The following is an 11003-nucleotide window of genomic DNA, read 5'->3' on the forward strand; positions in this document are numbered from 1 at the left end:
TGCCCTTCCCCCACTGGACTGGGCCTGCCCTTCCCCCCTGTCCCTACTCTACTGGGCTTGCCCTCCCCCACTGGACTGGGCCTGCCCACTCATCTTTCCTGCTAGCAAGGAGTAAGATGGTAGTAATGGTTTATATAACGTGCGCTTTCCCCAGCTTTTGCAAACAGCACATGCATTGTTTTTATGTGTGGTGGTTTCCCAGCATGTTTTATATGCAGGAAATATGTACAGAAGGCATGCCTCACGGACAGTTCTGAGACCCTCCCCCATCTCTTTGCTTTCTTTTCTGTTGCATCTTTTTCCTTCCTGCATCCTCAGGGTGTAACAGTGAGGTCAAAGTTGTAAAGTCTGGGAGGTCACCAGCATTGAGGAGTCCTAACAGCAGCCTTAAGGCGTGTGATAGTTTGACATCCTGTTGGGATGCAGTTCCTTTCTCAGACAGCATTGTGGTTCATGGTGGCTTTTTCGTTCTGTTGACCATACCAGCCACCTGTGGCCCATGGGCAAATTACCTAATCTCAGTTTGCTTCTGAATCTGTGAAGTGCTAGTTATAGCAGCAATTTGATTTTTACCAAAAGCTTTATTGAGATAGAATGAATGGGCCATAGAGATCTCCTGCATAAAGTTTAGAACTCAGTATTTTTCCATATATTCGTGGGTGTAACTGTCACCACAATCTAATTTTAAGACGTTTTGTAAAACCTCTGTAAGACCCTGGACCCCTTTACTGTTTATTTCTCCCTCTCAGCTCCTGAATTTGTAGGGTAAACTGCTGGGCCTGGTGTTAGTTGTGTTAAGTGCCCACTAGAGGACATTTGCCTCGGGCAGGGGGCATTTCAGTGACAGGTCAGGCGCATCAGTGTACACAGGCAAAGGTGGGATGAATGGATTGACGTTTGCATGCTCTTCTGTACAAGGACAGCCTGCGTGGTGCTGGGGGAGGTGGACAGGTGACAGACCTCTCTGAGGCCATCATTATGCTAGTAGAGCTGCATGGAGGTGGTGGGTTCCAGAAGGCATACACCAAAAGCATTTGGAATTGGAAAAATTGTCTTGTCAGAACCGTGATCGACATTGTGAGGAAGGGTCCTGCTGGCCACGTCTCGGGGTGAAGTGTGACTCTGGTCCCTGTGGCAGCACTCCCACAACGCTGTGTGTCCTGAGGGCTTCGCTCGTCTGCCCCCTGGCTGCTCCCCAGTGACGGCGCCTCTGCGAGCTACACCCACACCCTTTTTCCATGTTTTTAATCTGTTCAGAAATTTTTATTTAAAAATTGTGACTTGTACCTAACTGTAATACAGTCATTCCTTCTGAAAACTGGGCATTGGTTCCAGGACACTGTACCCCAGCCTGAGGGGGCTCCAAGCTCTTCTAGAAAAGGGCACCTTATTTCGTAAACCTGCTCACACGTCCTCCCGAGTACTGTGTCCCTTAGAATACTTAACAACATGTAAATGCGTTCTCAACGGCTCTCTGCTCTCCTGGTCAGCCTCAGAATTGCTTTGGCCGTTGATTTACTCCCCCTCCAATGTTTTCCAGCCCCAGTAGATTGACTGTGAGGGTGTGGGGCCCTTGGACGGGGAGGGTTGCCAGTGAGACCAGGGGTCAGCGAGAAAGGCGAGGAGTTGTAGCGTGGGGCCACTTCGACCTGGCTGCCCTGCTAGCTTGTTCTCACCCACTTAGTTGGTTTTGTAGATAAGTCAGGTTCAGGTACATATCCGGTCTCATTTTTCCTCCAAGCAGAATGAGCATCTGTGACCCCGACCCTTCCCCTTTCATGCCCTTACAGACCCTCCTGTGAACGTGACCACCACTCGGCTACCACCCCCTCCCTTTGGCAGCCTTCCTCATTCACCGTGCTTGGACACACATACCTCGTCGTCGTCCCCCCCCGCCCAGTGGTAAGGGATGGGTCAAGTTTGTCAGCAAGTCCAAAACCTGAAAGTTATTGTGACCCCTTCATCTCTGCCTCTCATGGGAAATGAGTTGCCAAATCCTCTTGATTTTGTTAGTTACTGGGGGGTCCTCCCCCACTTTCTTTTTTTTTTTTTAAACCCCTTAAACCAAACTATCACATACAGCTTCAAAAGTAAGAAGAGAAAAATTATATCTGAAAAGTCTCATCCATTTTGCTCCCAATCCCATGGTTCCGGTCTCTTTGTCAGTAGTTTACTAATGTTGCTAAGTTCATAGATAATTTTCACAGGATTTAAGAAACGCGTACATTCACCTGTGTACGTACACATTTACCCGCCTCCGTCTCCCGGGTGATGAGTGCCACATGCGGGGTACCTTCTCTGCCATGCTTGCTCTTCGTACGAGTCTGTGAGGTGTTTCTGGGGTAGTGTGTGGAGAGCCTTCTGGACAAGCTGCAGAAATTCGTCCTTACGCATGTGCACCTTGCCGGGCAGTCCGGTGGTGTCCAGCACGGTGGTGAAAGGGCTGCTCTGAGCCGTCTTGTGCATGTTTATGAACGTGTGTGTGTAAGATACATTTCTGGGAGTGGGTCTGCTGGCTGGAAGGTACAGCGCAGGCAGTGTCGGTGGTGTGTTGGGTGTGGTGGTGTTCACTCGGACCTTGTGGTGACCCTGTGTGCCACAGAAGGGCCACTGCGGGGCTCGGCTGGACTGCCACTCGGCTGTGTTGGAGCTCAGCACGGGAGCCCAGTGCTTTTCTGGCTCATAGAGGGTCTTCCTCTTTTGCTCTGACCTCCCGCTTTACCAAGCTTGGTGTCTTCTCCAGGGACTGGCCCTTCTTGATGACATGCTTAGAGCTCTTGAAGGACACGGCTGGCTCTCTGGCAGCCTGTATGGTTTTCTTTACCATCACCGTGGTGCTAAGTCACCCGTTCTTCTCCAGTTTACTTATTCATGGTCCAGCACTTATGTGCATGTGAGGTGATGGAAGACTCCATGGTGTGGGTCACGAACACCTTACAAAGTGACAGCTTTGCTCCTTCATTTTATTTTTGTTCTACTAGTTTATTTACTAAATTAGAATACATTGTTTTCTAGAACAGATTCTTCCAGTTTCCCTTAAACCCCCATCAGACTGTACAATGCATGATTAACGCCCTTCCCATGTGCATCCTCATTCCTCTGGCCCCCCCCCCCACCTTTAGGAGGTCTTCTCGAGCAGATTTGGCTGATGTTTGCTTCAAACTCAGGCCCCCTGCTGTGGCGTTGCTGTTGCCTCTGGGCTGGTAGATTTGGTAGATTGAGGCAGGGAGTTGTTTGCTGCTGTTGTTGTTATGTACCATCCAGTTAGAACTGACCCGTAGCTGATCCTGCAGTGTATTTTCAGAGCAGTGAATTGCATGGGAGGAGATTGCCCATCTCTCTTCTCCAAAGCAGATGGTGGATTTGAAGATTTGAACTCAATGTCTTTTTTTTAAAATTTTTAATTATTATTTTATTTGTGTGTGTGTGTGTGTGTGTGTGTGTGTGTGTGTGTGTGTGTGTGTACCATCAAATCGGATCTGACTGGTACAGGAGGAGATTGTCCCTCCTTTTCCCGGCAGAGCATCTGGTGGATTTGAACTCTGCGCCTCTGGGATTGCAGTGCAGCTTCTTGCCACTAGGCCACCAGAGCTCCCCTGAACTGAATGTCTTTGACTTGACAGTACAACTTCTTACCCACTAGGCCACCATGTCCCTTCTGAGTGAGGCTAAGCATCTTTTCATATACTTGAGAGCAGTATGGATTTCTTTTTTTGTTAACTGGCTATTCTGAGCTTTTGTTCATGGTTCCACCCATTGGGGGTCCTGCCAGCCCCTCTGCTGGGGACCAGATTCCTGTGGGGGGTACTGGCTGGCTTTCTCTCTAGTGGTTCCCAGTCCCTGGCTCTCTGCTTCCTGGCTCGCTCTGTTCACATTGCTAAGTCACGTTTCTGATCACAAATTTGAAAGTTTTGTTCCGTTCTTCAGATTGTGCCATGGCTCCAGTACCTTCAGGTGGCATTTCTTCTCGCTTCCTTGCAAGTTCTCCCAAATCCAGGACCCTGCGCTCTGCCCAGCTCCCCCCGCCTCTCGGCTGCCTTCCATGCTCCTTGCTCATAACCCTCTGTATATCTTTGTTCTGTGTCTTCCACCTCTGGGCCCTGCTGGACAGCTGCTGCCGAGGCCCCTTTGAGATAGTCAGTGTGTGAGCTCTGTCCTGCTCCCCAAACCCTTGTGCACTGGAGCACGGAAACCCCATGCAGTGTCAGTGTTTCTGGTTATTGGAGAACTTCCTCAGCCTGGGTGTCAGCTTCTTGTGGGCTTGGACTTTTAAAGTCACTGTGGAATGGAGCATAATGGCAAAGACCAGGGAACACACAAAACGCCAGACTGGCTGCGATACAGTTGATTTGACGCTGTGGTCTTTACAGAGCATGATGGCCACGTCTTTGTGTCTTTGGCACACAGATATCTTTTAGCTCTCTTGTTGTAGGAGTCTGGGGTGTTAAACTAAAAGGTCAGTGGTTCAAATCTACCAGCCAGCTTCTGTGTGGGAGATGGGGACAGTCACCTCATGTGAATATTTACAGCGTTGGAAACCTTGGAGGTGTTGGAATTGATGTGCCAGCAGGTTCATATGGCATGTAACAGCGGGCACGTGTTTATGTAACGCAGGTCACACACGTGTGTGTGCACTCATGTGCTCTCTCCCCTGTATACACACGCAGTGTGCTTGGGACAGCCCAAGACCAGAGGAGGAACACTAACAAAGGAAGTCACAGAGGGCTTTCGGTAACACACCTTTCGCTGGGAGCTGAGTCCAGGTTTACAGAACAGATCAGCTTTCCATTCTAAATGTTTTGGGTCGCAAGTTAACTTGAAAAAGAAAACTGCTTTTTATTTTGTTTGGAGGTGCCCTGGTGGAATAGTGGTTTTCACCAGCCCGTCAGAGGACAGGAGAGAGCTGATGCAGTCTGCTCACATGCAGTTACCACCGCGGACACTCGGGAGCTTTGCCCGACTAGGAACTGCCTTGACGGCAGTGGGGCTACATCTCTTTAGTTGTGTTTATTGAGATATAATGAAATACTGTCAAAGGTCCTGGTGCCTCGGGGCTCGTTCTGATGAGGGGTCATTTGATTGACACCCACGGGAGCATTCTCTGTCCTCCTTCCTCTCAGGCACCATTTCAGTCTCATTTTACTCTTCCCAAGTTCGTAGCGTGTCGGTGCTTTTGCATCACATGTGTTTTTGAGGCTCGTCCATGGAGGTGGATGTGTTTTTCTTCTTTCTGCTGAATACTAGTTCAGTAAACCAAAGTGCCAGTTTGTATTTCTTGCGTTGGTGGGCATTGGGTTGCATCCAGGTTTTGACCGGCATGAATAAGGCTGCTATAAACATGCTTATACAGGTCTTTTTGTCAACCTGTGTTTCCATTTCTCTTGGGTAAATACCAAGGACTGGAATTGCTAGCTTATAGGCAGATACATACTCCACTTTGTAAGAAACTACCTTTTCCACGTCGCCATTTCCACCATCAGTGGACTACAGAGTTCTTTCTTTTGCCCTCCCTCTGCAACATTTAAGTAACCAGTCTTTTAAAACCCGCGTTTGGGTAGGTGTGAAGTTGGATGCCATCGTGCTTTCATGCTGGATTCTCTGATGACTTGGTGGTGCTGAACAGCTTGCCCTGTGCTTAACACACAGCATTTTCTTCTGTAAAAGGCCCAGTGAAGATTTCGACCCGTTACAACAATGGTGGTTCAGCTTTTTGTTGCTCTTTTACAGGGGTTCCTGATGGGGCCTGGATCTGATTTTGTCAGGCAGTGTGTGTGGTCTTTTTCCCCAGCCTGGGATGTCTTTGTCACACTGTGTTTTCTTGACTTGAAATATTTTTTTTTAATTCTAATTTTTATTCTTAAAATTATGAATTGAAATTGCAAAGGCGGATTTACAGAACCCCTTCTGAACAATGAGAGGGAAATTCTGGGAAGTAACGAGAACACGTGCCCGGCTGGCAGTCGGTTTCAGTGAGGGCTGCTGAAAAGGTTGTGTTCGTTCCTGCGTCTTCTCAGTTCTTGTATTTGCCTTTCTCTTTTCCAACTTGCTGAGGTTGGACTCTGCATTCAAGAATGTTTTCTGATCTTGATCCACTTTCAGCCTGGTGAGAAACCACTTGCTTGGGTGAACGCCCACACGCACAGCTGTCTCCTGAGCCTTCTGACACTGCACCCTTTCCATAGATGACATGCTTCTTTCTGTCCACCTGGGCTGCCTAGCCAGTTTGCTGACCTTTGTCGAGTCCTCAGCACACCTGGACCTTGTCCTTGCGCATGGCCCTGGAGCACATGTTGTACGTCTGTCACAGCTCCTTGGACAGCAGGGCATGGATCTTTCTGCACACATGCCAGGGGCCGTTGAAGTGGCCTTTGCAGTTTTTGCTGGGCTCCAAGGTCACGAAAGGCTTGAACTACATGGTGACTGTCAGATGTCCGGCAGTGTTAGCATCTCCACGTGAAAGGAAATGTTTTGATTTTTATGAAGTCCACTTGATCAAGGGTATTTCCCAAGATTGCTTTTCCTCTAGTTAAAGTCATGAATATACTTTGTATATGCATAGAATCAAGACTTACTTAAAAGAAATTTTTGTTTGTGGCTTGAAATGGGGATTTCAAACCCCATTTGTCTTTCTGAAAGACAGAAAGGCTTTTTCTCAGCCACGGTGTGCTGCGTGGACTTCAGGTGTCTCACGCCACCGCAGCGAGTGGATCCCGACTGTCAGGATGTGCCGGTGGCCCTCAGGCTGAAGTCTACCAGAGAACGAATGCCCTTCTTTCCCCTTTGGAGAGGCTGGTACACTTGAACTGCTGGGGTCTTGCTCACTAGTATTCCCTAGTACTGTAGACGTCTGTTTCTTGTATTCTGATTTAAAGAGCCTGGTGACGAGTGCAGCTGCTAACTGGAAGGTCATTGGATTGAACCCACCAGTCGCTCCATGTGAGGAAGTGGAGGGAGTGCACATCACTGATGGCAACAGTTCTGCTCTCTCCCAGAGGGTCCCGTGGAGCCTGCATCAGCTTGATGGCTGCAGGTTTGTTGTTGGTTCACCAGCTTCTTGATGACTGACTAGCTTTCTAACAAATCTTGAAATCAGGCAGCCTGACAACTCCCGTATTGCTTGGCCAGCCTTCTGCTGGATTTCCTCACATAAATGTTAAAATCAGCTTGTCAGTTTCTATCAAAAATAGACTCAGCATTTTGATTGGAGCTGTGCTGCAGTTACAGGTGATTGTGGGGGAGCTGTGTCTGATGGAGCACGCCTCTGAGGGGGCCTGACTGCAGCTCTGCCTCTGGGATTGTGTTCCACCCTTTTCCAGTGCAGCCAGGGAGCTTCCTTGGAGCGAGGATGGTGAGACTCAGTCCTCTGTACTTTGGGGATATGATTTGAAAAGGAACTAGTCCCTGGAGAAAGACATCATGCTTGACAGAGTCGCGGGTCAGCCCGAAAGAGGACATCGTGAGTGACGTGGATCGGCACAGTGGTTGCAGCCGTGGGCTGTTGTCACGCAGCAGGGCGTGAGGACACACCAGACCCAGCAGGGCTTCCATCTGGACCTGGGGTCACCAAATAGCAACGACAGCGGCAGCAGCAGCAGTGGTTCCCTCCAGCACCGTACCAGGGGTGGTCTTTGTGGGCAGCACCATAGCGCTGAGGGCTCGTCCCTTCGGAGGGGACGTGGACGAGGCCCCTGTGGCTGTGCAGAGCCCGCCACCACCCACCGTGTGAGCTCATGGCTTCGCAGGAGAAGATGCCAGAAGAAGACACGAACCCTCCGTGTCAGAGTCCAAGGACCGCGGGATGGCATGGAGCGAGCAGGGAGCGCAGACTCGCTGGCTGGTGCCCATTGCCCAGGCTTGTTTGACCAGCAGTGGGAAGGGGCCACTCTGCTGCCCCATGCTGACCGCGTGCCAAGAGTTGTATCTATAGGGAGGGAATTAGGGATGTCCGTTCAGGGGCCGGTGAGCATCTCTGAGGGATTGTCTTCCTGTTCTGGCTGTTCCAGAGAGCCTGGACTTTGTAAGAAGCTGACCTCTGGTCCACATTTTCTCCCATTCATTCAGGATCTGTTAACAGTGTGCCTGTTAACAAGCGAGGTGCGGTCCATGGTTTCTCAATGTTAGACCAGTCTTTTGATCTTGGAATATCCATACTTGGCCATGCTGTTTTTTATTAGATTTTTGGATTTAAGCTCCAAATATTTTAATAATTTCAATGTCTACGTTTGTCTTAGTTCTCTAATTCTGCTTTAACAGGTCCCACAAGTGGATGATTTTAACAAACAGACATTTATTCTCTTATAATTTCATAATTTCTCTCTCTCAGCCACTGTGTTAGAACTGACTCATAGCTGACCCTTCGTTGGGTTTGCCAGACTGTAATTCACCCTGTTGAAAGTGCTGAAGACTGAGGCGGCTGCGGGTGGCTCTGCTCTCCCAGCCCTTGCAGTATGTTGAACCCCATAGAGACAGCACCGGCCACCCTGTGCCTCGCAGACAAGAAACAGCTGAGCAAGGACAAAGGAGAGCCCAGGACGCCAAGAGGAATGCTGTCAAGAGGCGGAATGCCATCCATCATAGGCGTTTTTCATGCGGACCTGCCGCGAGCTGCACAGGAAGCAGCACCCAGGTGCTTCTGTCAACGTCTCAGGATGTTCTAAGTGCTTGGAGAGGTGGAAGACCATGTCTGCTAAAGAGAAAGGTGACTGTGAACACCTTACAAAGGTGGACAAGACCCCCACGAGAGAGAGGAAAGCCTGCATCCCTCCTGAGGGCGAAACGAAAAAGAAGTTCACGGATCCCAGCAGGCCCGAGAGGCCCTCTTCAGCCTTACTCTTGTTCTGTTCGAGAAGGATAGTGCTGGACACAGGGCTGAAGGAGAAGTCCGAGAAGGATAGTGCTGGACCCAGGGCTGAAGAAGTCCGAGAAGGACAGTGGTGGACACAGGGCTGAAGAAGTCCGAGAAGGACAGTGGTGGACACAGGGCTGAAGAAGTCCGAGAAGGACAGTGGTGGACACAGGGCTGAAGAAGTTCGAGAAGGACAGTGGTGGACACAGGGCTGAAGGCAAGCCTGATGCAGCCCAAAAGGGAGCTGCAAGGCTGAGACAAGCAAGCAGGAGGAAGAGGATGGTGGTGAATAAGTTGATTGTGATGAAGTTCTTTGTCTTGTCTATGAAGTATTTAAGTACTCTTTACACAGCTCAGTCCTTTTAAAGAACAAAACACTTGTCTTTATTATTTTTTTAGGCGGTTTTTTCTTTTTTGTTTGCAGGTTGGTTTTTTGTTTTTATTTGTATTGGTTTGCTTACAAAGTTCATATCCATGTATTTCACACTATCCTTCATTCTCATTGTGTTTCATACAGTCTCATTCATTATGTTTTATAAAATTGATCACCACTGCACTATGCCCACCATTACCCCCTCTTTCCAGTTCCCTGCTGGATCTTTCCCATTTCCTTCACCCTGCCCTCCAGCCACCACATTGCGTGACCCTGTGATTTCTCCCCTGCCCGTCCTCACCCCCTGGTGCCCCCTCTTGGATCCTCATGCACATTTTATAGTTACCTTTCTGTTTCTACAAGAATGGTCTTATGTAGTATTTGTCCTTATGAGACTGAGTTCATTCACTCAACATGATGCTTTCCAGGCCCCTCCCAAGTTATATAGAAATTTTCACAATTGTTGCTCCTGAGTTTCTCAATCCATTCAGTTGTGGTTTGACATCTGGGCTGTTTCCATGTTGTGTTTTTCGTATACATTGTGTTTCATACAATCCTTCTCATGTATTGTTGTTGTTATTGTTATGTGCTGTTGAGTCACCTGCGACTCATAGCAACCCTATATACAACAGCCCTAAACCCTGCTCTATTCTGTGCCAATCTCATTGTCTCTGACACACCTACCCCTATTACCCCAGTGACTGAATCAGTCCATCTCATCGAGGGTCTTCCTCTCCTGTACTGTCCCTCCACACTCTAAAGCATGACTTCCCTCCTTGGTACATGTCAGACCAAGCTTCAGAATCTTTGACTCCAAGGAGCAGCCTGGCGTCACCCTCTCCTGGACGAACTTGTTTATTCTCCTAGCAGTCTATGGTATATTCAGTATTCTTCTCCAGCACCGCAGCTCAAAGGCATCCATTCTCCTTCTATCCTCCCTAATCATTGTCCAGCTCTCTGATGCATAGCAGGTGATTGTGAAGACCATGGCCTGAGTCAGGTACACCTTAGTCTCTAGACTGATATTATTGCTCTTCCATACTTTGGAGTGGTCTCCGACAGCAGACTTTCCCATTGCAATTTGTCTTTTAATTTTCTGGCTATATTTTATAAAATTAATCACTGTTGGACCTTGCCCACCATTACTGTGTACTAAGGTCTCCTCATAGATATCTTCCTTGGCTGGAAGGTGGATCACGAAGGAGAGCGGATATCAGGTCCAGGGTTGAAAGATGGCTGGTGGCCACCGTCTGAGGGGACCCATCCGTGTCTTTCTGAGCCTGAGAGTTCAGTTACCTTACGTTATCATGCTTAAGATGACCCCTTGACAGTGGTTCACACTTCTGCCACCTTCACGCCTAGCTGTTTCAGTCAGCGTGGATGTGGAGAAGAACGCATCTTCTCCCTGTATGGTCTCGTGGTCTTCCTCTGGAGAGTATTTCATTTTCATTAAACAGTTGAGTTAGTACTTGTTACCTTGAACTTGTGGAGACTTGGTCTCGCACTTTGTTGTGGTAGCTCTTTAGGCCGCTGGAAATGATTATGTTTTGTTAGGACCGTTGGTGGCTAGAAGTCAGTACAGCCAAGCACAACTCTGCCTGATTCCGACACATCCTCACAATTTTGGCTGTGCTGAAGGTGTGGGACCTTGTTCTTCCAGCCCACTGAGGTCTCCTTCTCACCCTCAGCTCTGTCAAGCGTGATCATTTCCCCGGGACTGACCCTCAGCTCTGACAAGCGTGATCGTTTCCCCGGGACTGACCCTCAGCTCTGACAAGCGTGATC

The sequence above is a fragment of the Elephantulus edwardii genome, unplaced genomic scaffold, assembly GCF_000299155.1.
Source record: "Elephantulus edwardii isolate Elephantulus edwardi_28Jun2011 unplaced genomic scaffold, EleEdw1.0 scaffold00004, whole genome shotgun sequence".
NCBI classification, from domain to species: Eukaryota; Metazoa; Chordata; class Mammalia; order Macroscelidea; family Macroscelididae; genus Elephantulus; species Elephantulus edwardii.